The sequence below is a fragment of the Ranitomeya imitator genome, chromosome 1 (genome assembly GCF_032444005.1).
Source record: "Ranitomeya imitator isolate aRanImi1 chromosome 1, aRanImi1.pri, whole genome shotgun sequence".
NCBI lineage: Eukaryota > Metazoa > Chordata > Amphibia > Anura > Dendrobatidae > Ranitomeya > Ranitomeya imitator.
This window is the reverse complement of record NC_091282.1, coordinates 220,293,673-220,306,033: the sequence shown is the minus strand read 5'-3', so window position 1 is coordinate 220,306,033 and position 12,361 is coordinate 220,293,673.

The following is a 12,361-nucleotide window of genomic DNA, read 5'->3' as shown; positions in this document are numbered from 1 at the left end:
ACAGTAGTAAACCGGCGGCACAGCTTTGTTCACTGTAGGAGAACAGCAAGGAGAGGCAGACACAAATAGAAGGCCCCAACCCAACTAGTTGGCCTAATGCAGTGTTGTTTTCAACAACTACTAAACGAGAGCCAGAAGATCGAAGCAATGGAGATGAAACCTGGGGAACACCTTAGAGTGGAAGACACCGTCTCTACACCCCACAACCAACTTGTAAGCCGAATGCAGTGTTGTTTTCAACAACTACTAAACAAGAGCTTTAAGATTGAAGCAATGGAGAGGAAACTTGGAGAACACCTTGGAGCGGATGACACCGTCTCTACAACCCAGACCCAACTTGTAGGCCGAATGCAGTGTTGTTTTCAACAACTACTAAACAAGAGCTTTAAGATTGAAGCAATGGAGAGGCAACCTGGGGAACACCTTGGAGCGGAAGACACCGTCTCTACACCCCAGACCCAACTTGTAGGCCGAATGCAGTGTTGTTTTCAACAACTACTAAACAAGAGTTTTAAGATTGAAGCAATGGAGAGGAGACCTGGAGAACACCTTGGAGCGGAAGACACCGTCTCTACAACTCAGACCCAACTTGTAGGCCGAATGCAGTGTTGTTTTCAACAACTACTTAAGAAGAGCCAGAAGATCGAAGCAATGGAGAGGCAACCTGGGGAACACCTTGGAGTGGAACACACAGTCTCTACACCCCACACCCAACTTGTAGGCCGAATGCAGTGTTGTTTTCAACAACTACTAAACGAGAGCTTTAAGATTGAAGCAATGGAGAGGCAACCTGGGGAACACCTTGGAGTGGAACACACCGTCTCTACACCCCACACCCAACTTGTAGGACGAATGCAGTGTTGTTTTCAACAACTACTAAACGAGAGCCAGAAGATTGAAGCAATGGAGAAGCAACCTGGAGAACACCTTGGAGCGGAAGACACAGTTTCTACACCCCAGACCCAACTTGTAGGCCGAATGCAGTGTTGTTTTCAACAACTACTAAATGAGAGCCAGAAGATTGAAGCAATGGAGAGGCAACCTGGAGAACACCTTGGAGCGGAAGACACCATCTCTACACCCCAGACCCAACTTGTAGGCCGAATGCAGTGTTGTTTTCAACAACTACTAAACAAGATTGAAGCAATGGAGAGGCAACTTGGAGAACACCTTGGAGTGGAACACACCGTCTCTACACCCCAGACCCAACTTGTCGGCCAAATGCAGTGTTGTTTTCAACAACTACTAAACGAGAGCCAGAAGATTGAAGCAATGGAGAGGCAACCTGGAGAACACCTTGGAGCGGAAGACACCATCTCTACACCCCAGACCCAACTTGTAGGCCGAATGCAGTGTTGTTTTCAACAACTACTAAACAAGAGCTTTAAGATTGAAGCAATGGAGAGGCAACCTGGGGAACACCTTGGAGCGGAAGACACCGTCTCTACACCCCAGACCCAACTTGTAGGCCGAATGCAGTGTTGTTTTCAACAACTACTAAACGAGAGCTAGAAGCTCTAAGCTATGGAGAGGAAACCTGGGGAACACCTTGGAGCGGCAGACACCGTTAGTAGGCCCTACCGAAGTAGTAGTAGTAGCCCCAATGCAGTTTTCAAATTCCTATAGGCTGAAAACCAGACTATTGACGCTCAGCTTTTTTAAAAGGAGGACAGCTGTATTGAGTGGCGCAGACAGACACAGGTAGTAGGCCTTAAACACAACATTTGGCTCAATGCAGTTTAAAAAAGGTTATAGGGGTACACAGGCAGCATTGGTCTGTTCAGTGGAGGACAATTTAAATTATGGACCACAGACAGAGTTTGTGTGCCTACTATTAAAAAAAGGATGCTCTATGCAATTTAAAATAGGTTCCAGGGGAACACGGGCAGCAGTGGACAGGTCACTGGAGGACTAGTGGAAGGATGGACCGCAGACAGGCGTAGTAGGCCTAACATAACAAAATTTGGCTGTAGGCACTTTTAAATTGGTTCCAGGGGTACACGGGCAGCAGTAGACAGGACACTGGAGGACTAGTGGAAGGAGGGACCGCAGACAGGCGCAGTAGGCCTAACATAACAAAATTTGGCTGTAGGCACTTTTACATTGGTTCCATGGGTGCAAGGGCAGCAGTAGACAGGACACTGGAGGACTAGTGGAAGGAGGGACCGCAGACAGGCGTAGTAGGCCTAACATAACAAAATTTGGCTGTAGGCACTTTTAAATTGGTTCCAGGGGTACACGGGCAGCAGTAGACAGGACACTGGAGGACTAGTGGAAGGAGGGACCGCAGACAGGCGTAGTAGGCCTAACATAACAAAATTTGGCTGTAGGCACTTTTACATTGGTTCCAGGGGTCCACGGGCAGCAGTAGACAGGACACTGGAGGACTAGTGGAAGGAGGGACCGCAGACAGGCGTAGTAGGCCTAGCATAACAAAATTTGGCTGTAGGCACTTTTAAATTGGTTCCAGGGGTACACGGGCAGCAGTAGACAGGACACTGGAGGACTAGTGGAAGGAGGGACCGCAGACAGGCGTTGTAGGCCTAACATAACAAAATTTGGCTGTAGGCACTTTTAAATTGGTTCCAGTGGTACACGGGCAGCAGTGGTCTGGTCAGTGGAGGACTAGTGGAAGGAGGGACCGCAGACAGGCGTAGTAGGCCTAACATAACAAAATTTGGCTGTAGGCACTTTAAATTGGTTCCAGGGGCACACGGGCAGCAGTGGTCTGGTCAGTGGAGGACTAGTGGAAGGAGGGACCGCAGACAGGCGTAGTAGGCCTAACTGTTATGGCAGGCAATCAGGCAACACAGCGTGCAGTAATCAGCGCACATACAGAGATCTGGCAATAACCAAAAACAATAGGACGAGCTCTGAGACGTGGAATCTCTGTAGACTGCAGTACCTGATCTATCCTCACACAACTATAAGCAGCAGTGGATTGCGCCTATCAACTACCTATGCAACTCGGCACTGCCTGAGGAGCTGACTAGCCTGAAGATAGAAATACAAGCCTGACTTACCTCAGAGAAATACCCCAAAGGAATAGGCAGCCCCCCACATATAATGACTGTTAGCAAGATGAAAAGACAAACGTAGGAATGAAATAGATTCAGCAAAGTGAGGCCCGATATTCTAGACAGAGCGAGGATAGCAAAGAGAACTATGCAGTCTACAAAAACCCTAAAACGAAAACCACGCAAAGGGGCAAAAAGACCCACCGTGCCGAACTAACAGCACGGCGGTGCACCCCTTTGCTTCTCAGAGCTTCCAGCAAAAGTTAATAGCAAGCTGGACAGAAAAAACAGAAAACAAACTAGAAGCACTTATCTAGCAGAGCAGCAGGCCCAAGGAAAGATGCAGTAGCTCAGATCCAACACTGGAACATTGACAAGGAGCAAGGAAGACAGACTCAGGTGGAGCTAAATAGCAAGGCAGCCAACGAGCTCACCAAAACACCTGAGGGAGGAAGCCCAGAGACTGCAATACCACTTGTGACCACAGAAGTGAACTCAGCCACATAATTCACAACAGTACCCCCCCCTTGAGGAGGGGTCACCGAACCCTCACCAGAACCCCCAGGCCGACCAGGATGAGCCACATGAAAGGCACGAACAAGATCTGGGGCATGGACATCAGAGGCAAAAACCCAGGAATTATCTTCCTGAGCATAACCCTTCCATTTGACCAGATACTGGAGTTTCCGTCTAGAGACACGAGAATCCAAAATCTTCTCCACAATATACTCCAATTCCCCCTCCACCAAAACAGGGGCAGGAGGCTCCACAGATGGAACCATAGGTGCCACGTATCTCCTCAACAACGACCTATGGAATACATTATGTATGGAAAAGGAGTCTGGGGAGGGTCAGACGAAAAGACACCGGATTGAGAATCTCAGAAATCCTATACGGACCAATAAAACGAGGTTTAAATTTAGGAGAGGAAACCTTCATAGGAATATGACGAGAAGATAACCAAACCAGATCCCCAACACGAAGTCGGGGTCCCACACGGCGTCTGCGATTAGCGAAAAGCTGAGCCTTCTCCTGGGACAAGGTCAAATTGTCCACTACCTGAGTCCAGATCTGCTGCAACCTGTCCACCACATAATCCACACCAGGACAGTCCGAAGACTCAACCTGTCCTGAAGAGAAACGAGGATGGAACCCAGAATTGCAGAAAAATGGAGAGACCAAGGTAGCCGAGCTGGCCCGATTATTAAGGGCGAACTCAGCCAACGGCAAAAATGACACCCAATCATCCTGGTCAGCGGAAACAAAACATCTCAGATATGTTTCCAAGGTCTGATTGGTTCGTTCGGTCTGGCCATTAGTCTGAGGATGGAAGGCCGAGGAAAAAGATAGGTCAATGCCCATCCTACCACAAAAGGCTCGCCAGAACCTCGAGACAAACTGGGAACCTCTGTCAGAAACAATATTCTCAGGAATGCCATGTAAACGAACCACATGCTGGAAGAACAAAGGCACCAAATCAGAGGAGGAAGGCAATTTAACCAAGGGCACCAGATGGACCATTTTAGAAAAGCGATCACAGACCACCCAAATGACCGACATTTTTTGAGAAACGGGAAGGTCAGAAATGAAATCCATCGAAATATGTGTCCAAGGCCTCTTCGGGACCGGCAAGGGCAAAAGCAACCCACTGGCACGTGAACAGCAGGGCTTAGCCCTAGCACAAATTCCACAGGACTGCACAAAAGCACGCACATCCCGTGACAGAGATGGCCACCAGAAGGATCTAGCAACCAACTCCCTGGTACCAAAGATTCCTGGATGACCGGCCAGCACCGAACAATGAAGTTCAGAGATAACTTTACTAGTCCACCTATCAGGGACGAACAGTTTCTCGGCCGGACAACGATCAGGTTTATTAGCCTGAAATTTCTGCAACACTCTCCGCAAATCAGGGGAGATGGCAGACACAATGACTCCTTCCTTGAGGATACTCGCCGGCACAGATAACCCCGGAGAGTCGGGCACAAAACTCCTAGACAGAGCATCCGCCTTCACATTTTTAGAGCCCGGAAGGTATGAAATCACAAAATCAAAACAAGCAAAAAATAACGACCAACGGGCCTGTCTAGGATTCAAGCGCTTGGCAGACTCAAGATAAGTAAGGTTCTTATGATCAGTCAAAACCACCACGCGATGCTTAGCACCCTCAAGCCAATGACGCCACTCCTCGAATGCCCACTTCATGGCCAGCAACTCTCGGTTGCCCACATCATAATTACGCTCAGCAGCAGAAAATTTCCTGGAAAAGAAAGCACATGGTTTGAACACTGAGCAACCAGAACCTCTCTGTGACAAAACCGCCCCTGCACCAATCTCAGAAGCATCAACCTCGACCTGGAACGGAAGAGAAACATCAGGTTGACACAACACAGGGGCACAGCAAAAACGACGCTTCAACTCCTGAAAAGCTTCCACGGCAGCAGAAGACCAATTAACCAAATCAGCACCCTTCTTGGTCAAATCGGTCAATGGTCTGGCAATGCTAGAAAAATTACAGATGAAGCGACGATAAAAATTAGCAAAGCCCAGGAATTTCTGCAGACTTTTTAGAGATGTCGGCTGAGTCCAATCCTGGATGGCCTGAACCTTAACCGGATCCATCTCGATAGTAGAAGGGGAAAAGATGAACCCCAAAAATGAAACTTTCTGCACACCGAAGAGACACTTTGATCCCTTCACGAACAAGGAATTAGCACGCAGTACCTGGAAAACCATTCTGACTTGCTTCACATGAGACTCCCAATCATCTGAGAAGATCAAAATGTCATCCAAGTAAACAATCAAGAATTTATCCAGATACTCACGGAAAATGTCATGCATAAAAGACTGAAAAACAGATGGAGCATTGGCAAGTCCGAACGGCATCACCAGATACTCAAAATGACCCTCGGGCGTATTAAATGCCGTTTTCCATTCATCTCCCTGCCTGATTCTCACCAGATTATACGCACCACGAAGATCAATCTTAGTAAACCAACTAGCCCCCTTAATCCGAGCAAACAAGTCAGAAATCAATGGCAAGGGATACTGAAACTTAACAGTGATCTTATTAAGAAGGCGGTAATCAATACACGGTCTTAGCGAACCATCCTTCTTGGCTACAAAAAAGAACCCTGCTCCCAATGGTGACGACGATGGGCGAATATGTCCCTTCTCCAGGGACTCCTTCACATAACTGCGCATAGCGGTGTGTTCAGGTACGGACAAATTAAATAAACGACCCTTAGGGAATTTACTACCAGGAATCAAATCGATAGCACAATCACAATTCCTATGCGGAGGTAGGGCATCAGACTTGGACTCTTCAAATACATCCTGAAAGTCCGACAAGAACTCTGGGATGTCAGAAGGAATGGATGACGAAATAGACAAAAATGGAACATCACCATGTACTCCCTGACAACCCCAGCTGGTTACCGACATAGAGTTCCAATCCAATACTGGATTATGGGTTTGTAGCCATGGCAACCCCAACACGACCACATCATGCAAATTATGCAGTACCAAAAAGCGAATAACTTCCTGATGTGCAGGAGCCATGCACATGGTCAGCTGGGCCCAGTACTGAGGCTTATTCTTGGCCAAAGGTGTAGCATCAATTCCTCTCAACGGAATAGGACACCGCAAAGGCTCCAAGAAAAATCCACAACGTTTAGCATAATCCAAATCCATCAGATTCAGGGCAGCGCCTGAATCCACAAACGCCATGACAGAATATGATGACAAAGAGCACATTAAGGTAATGGACAAAAGGAATTTGGACTGTACAGTACCAATAACGGCAGAGCTATCGAACCGCCTAGTGCGTTTAGGACAATTAGAAATAGCATGAGTAGAATCACCACAATAGAAACACAGTCTGTTCAGACGTCTGTGTTCGTGCCGTTCTACTTTAGTCATAGTCCTGTCGCACTGCATAGGCTCAGGCTTACTCTCAGACAATACCGCCAGATGGTGCACAGATTTACGCTCGCGCAAGCGACGACCGATCTGAATGGCCAAGGACATAGACTCATTCAAACCAGCAGGCATAGGAAATCCCACCATTACATCCTTAAGAGCTTCAGAGAGACCCTTTCTGAACAAAGCCGCTAGTGCAGATTCATTCCACAGAGTGAGTACTGACCATTTCCTAAATTTCTGACAATATACTTCTACATCATCCTGACCCTGGCATAAAGCCAGCAGATTTTTCTCAGCTTGATCCACTGAATTAGGCTCATCGTAAAGCAATCCCAGCGCCTGGAAAAATGCATCAACATTACTCAATGCAGAATCTCCTGGTGCAAGAGAAAACGCCCAGTCCTGTGGGTCGCCGCGCAAAAAAGAAATAATAATCAAAACCTGTTGAATAGGATTACCAGAAGAATGAGGTTTCAAGGCCAAAAATAGCTTACAATTATTTCTGAAGCTCAGGAACTTAGTTCTGTCACCAAAAAACAAATCAGGAATCGGAATTCTTGGTTCTAGCATCGATTTCTGATCAATAGTATCTTGAATCTTTTGTACATTTACAACGAGATTATCCATTGAGGAGCACAGAGCCTGAATATCCATGTCCACAGCTGTGTCCTGAAGCACTCTAATGTCTAGGGGAAAAAAAAGACTGAAGACAGAGCTAAGAAAAAAAAATGATGTCAGGATTTCTTTTTTCCCTCTATTGGAAATCATTGGATGGCTCCTTGTACTGTTATGGCAGGCAATCAGGCAACACAGCGTGCAGTAATCAGCCAGAGATCTGGCAATAACCAAAAACAATAGGACGAGCTCTGAGACGTGGAATCTCTGTAGACTGCAGTACCTGATCTATCCTCACACAACTATAAGCAGCAGTGGATTGCGCCTATCAACTACCTATGCAACTCGGCACTGCCTGAGGAGCTGACTAGCCTGAAGATAGAAATACAAGCCTGACTTACCTCAGAGAAATACCCCAAAGGAATAGGCAGCCCCCCACATATAATGACTGTTAGCAAGATGAAAAGACAAACGTAGGAATGAAATAGATTCAGCAAAGTGAGGCCCGATATTCTAGACAGAGCGAGGATAGCAAAGAGAACTATGCAGTCTACAAAAACCCTAAAACGAAAACCACGCAAAGGGGCAAAAAGACCCACCGTGCCGAACTAACAGCACGGCGGTGCACCCCTTTGCTTCTCAGAGCTTCCAGCAAAAGTTAATAGCAAGCTGGACAGAAAAAACAGAAAACAAACTAGAAGCACTTATCTAGCAGAGCAGCAGGCCCAAGGAAAGATGCAGTAGCTCAGATCCAACACTGGAACATTGACAAGGAGCAAGGAAGACAGACTCAGGTGGAGCTAAATAGCAAGGCAGCCAACGAGCTCACCAAAACACCTGAGGGAGGAAGCCCAGAGACTGCAATACCACTTGTGACCACAGAAGTGAACTCAGCCACAGAATTCACAACACCTAACATAACAAAATTTGGCTGTAGGCACATTTAAATTGGTTCCAGGGGTACACGGGCAGCAGTAGACAGGACACTGGAGGACTAGTGGAAGTAGGGACCGCAGACAGGCGTAGTAGGCCTAACATAACAAAATTTGGCTGTAGGCACTTTTAAATTGGTTCCAGTGGTACACGGGCAGCAGTGGTCTGGTCAGTGGAGGACTAGTGGAAGGAGGGACCGCAGACAGGCGTAGTAGGCCTAACATAACAAAATTTGGCTGTAGGCACTTTTAAATTGGTTCCGGGGTACACGGGCAGCAGTAGACAGGACACTGGAGGACTAGTGGAAGGAGGGACCGCAGACAGGCGTAGTAGGCCTAACATAACAAAATTTGGCTGTAGGCACTTTTAAATTGGTTCCAGGGGTACACGGGCAGCAGTGGACAGGTCACTGGAGGACTAGTGGAAGGAGGGACCGCAGACAAGCGTAGTAGGCTTAACATAACACAATTTGGCTGTAGGCACTTTTACATTGGTTCCAGGGGTACACGGGCAGCAGTGGACAGGTCACTGGAGGACTAGTGGAAGGAGGGACCACAGACAGGCGTAGTAGACCTAACATAACAAAATTTGGCTGTAGGCACTTGCAATTCTCTTGCAGGGGTACGCAGGCAGCATTGGTGTTGTCAGCGGAGGCCGATTGTAATGAGTGTCTGCCAGTTAGTACTCCAAAAAAATAAATAGATGTTAATGTCTCGCATTACAACAAAACCAAAACACAAAAGGGTGGAATACTTAGGTACAGGGGTGGGCTCCTCTACTGAGTTTTAGACCTAGTAATTTGGCGCTAATTATTTACTGGTGTAAATATAGGACACTGCCCCTGACTATGTTAAGTACCATCATACATGTCAACACAATGGTATTGTCAGTGCCAGGCATTGAATGATGTCAGCGCATAGACTAAACATTGGTGGAACTGTGAGAGATAATTGTGCAAGTGGTAGAGCAATGTTTGAGCTGGGTGGGGGGAACTCTCTTTTGGCCGGCGGTACAGGCCCAGGGCCCCTCATGTTACAACAGTGTGTCTGACGTTGGGTGCGCACCACCACCGCCAGAGACACTTTATTGTACTATGAGGGACCCAGTGGCAGTGCCGTCGACCAAAAGCGGGCACACCCACCTCTTCAGACAAACGGCACTCTCACGGGTGCTTGCGCCAAGTGGGGAGACCACGGCCCCGTGGGGGGAGTTTGGCCATTTAGGGAGGTGTAAAGATGTCGTATGCTGGACAATCAGCTGCTGCAAATTACGCGATTGGAAAAGTCAGTCAGAGTAGTCCACAAGCAAGACCTTTTCATAGGAAAGCTAGGTGTCAGCCGGGCAAGGTGGGGAAAAAGAATTCGAAATCCAGTTGTGGTTCATTTTAATGAAGGTTAGATCATCCACATTTTGGGTAGCCAGACGAGTCCTTTTTTCGGTTAATATTGAACCTGCAGCACTGAATACTCTTTCTGATAGGACACTAGCTGCCGGGCAAGCAAGCTCCTGCAATGCATATTCTGCCAATTCTGGCCAGGTGTCTAATTTGGATGCCCAGTAATCAAATGGGAATGACGGTTGAGGGAGAACATCGATAAGGGATGAAAAATAGTTAGTAACCATACTGGACAAATGTTGTCTCCTGTCACTTTGAATTGATGCTGCAGTACCTGTCCTGTCTGCGGTCATAGCAAAATCACTCCACAACCTGGTCAGAAAACCCCTCTGTCCAATGCCACTTCTGATTTCTGCACCTCTAACACCTCTGGTCTGCTGCCCCCTGCAGCTCATGTGAGAACGATCATGGGCGCTGTGTGCTGGGAATGCCTGAAGCAAACGGTCAACAAGAGTTGATTGTTTGGTTGGTAATATTAGTTCCAAGTTCTCATGTGGCAAAATATTTTGCAATTTGCCTTTATAGCGAGGATCAAGGAGGCAGGCCAACTAGTAATCGTCATCGTTCATCATTTTAGTAATGCGTGTGGATACGTCAGGCATAATCCGCCATGTGGGCCAAAGTTCCAGTTGTCAAATCTGCGGTTGTGCTGGGTTGAGGGGCTATTTCAGGCAGATCTACGTCACTTGTGTCCCTCAAAAAACCAGAACCCGGCCGTGCCACGCCACCAATTTCCAGTGGCCCCGGAAAAGCTTCCTCATTAAAAAAAATACTCATCCCCATCATCCTCCTTGTCCTCCTCCTCCTGTTCGCCCGCTACCTCGTCCTGTACACTGCCCTGACCAGACAATGGCTGACTGTCATCAAGGCTTTCCTCTTCCTCTGCTGCAGACGCCTGCTCCTTTATGTGCGTCAAACTTTGCATCAGCAGACGCATTAGGGGGATGCTCATGCTTATTATGGCGTTGTCTGCACTAACCAGCCGTGTGCATTCCTCAAAACACTGAAGGACTTGACACATGTCTTGTATCTTCGACCACTGCACACCTGACAACTCCATGTCTGCCATCCTACTGCCTGCCCGTGTATGTGTATCCTCCCACAAATACATAACAGCACGCCTCTGTTTGCACAGTCTCTGAAGCATGTGCAGTGTTGAGTTCCACCTTGTTGCAACGTCTATAATTAGGCGATGCTGGGGAAGGTTCAAAGACCGCTGATAGGTCTGCATACGGCTGGAGTGTACGGGCGAACGGCGGATATGCGAGCAAAATCCGCGCACTTTCAGGAGCAGGTCGGATAACCCCGGATAACTTTTCAGGAAGCACTGCACCACCAGGTTTAAGGTGTGAGCCAGGCAAGGAATGTGTTTCAGTTGGGAAAAGGAGATGGCAGCCATGAAATTCCTTCCGTTATCACTCACTACCTTGCCTGCCTCAAGATCTACAGTGCCCAGCCACGACTGCGTTTCTTTCTGCAAGAACTTGGACAGAACTTCCGCGGTGTGTCTGTTGTCGCCCAAACACTTCATAGCCAGTAGCTGCCCCATAATGGGACAACAGGTGTGCAACAGTGGCAGCTGCGGATGGAGTGGTAAGGCGACTGCGGTCTGTGGACGAGCTCTCGCTTCTGCAGGAGGACGAGGAGGAGGAGGAGGGGGTGCGAACGGCTACAGCCAACTGTTTCCTAAACCGTGGGCTAGGCAGAACTGTCCCAAAATTGCTGTCCCCTGTGATCCCTGCATCCACCACATTCACCCAGTGTGCCGTGATGGACACGTAACGTCCCTGGCCATGCCTACTGGTCCATGCATCTGTTGTCAGGGGCACCTTTGTACTCACAGATTGCCTGAGTGCATGGACGATGCGCTCTTTAACATGCTGGTGGAGGGCTGGGATGGCTTTTCTCGAAAAGAAGTGTTGACTGGGTAGCTCGTAGCGTGGTACAGCGTAGTCCATCAGGGCTTTGAAAGCTTCGCTTTCAACTAACCGGTAGGGCATCATCTCTAATGAGATTAGTCTAGCTATGTGGGCGTTCAAACCCTGTGTACGCGGATGCGAGGCTAAGTACTTCCTTTTTCTAACCAGAGTCTCATGTAGGGTGAGCTGGACTGGAGAGCTGGAGATCGTGGAACTAGCGGGGGTGCCGGTGGACATGGCAGACTGAGAGACGGTTGGAGACGGTATTGTTGCCGCCGGTGCCCTAGATGCAGTATTTCCTACTACGAAACTGGTGATTCCCGGACCCTGACTGCTTTGGCCTGGCAAAGAAACCTACACAGATACTGCAGGTGGTGCGGAAAATGGTGGCCTTACACTGACGGAAGGGATGTAGCGTTGCTGACTAGCTTCATTGGCCGAGGGTGCTACAACCATAAGGGGTAGTTAGTCCAGGCTTGCAAATGCATGGTGGTTAAATGTCTATGCATGCAACTTGTATTTAGACTTTTCAGATTCTGACCTCTGCTTAAGGTAGT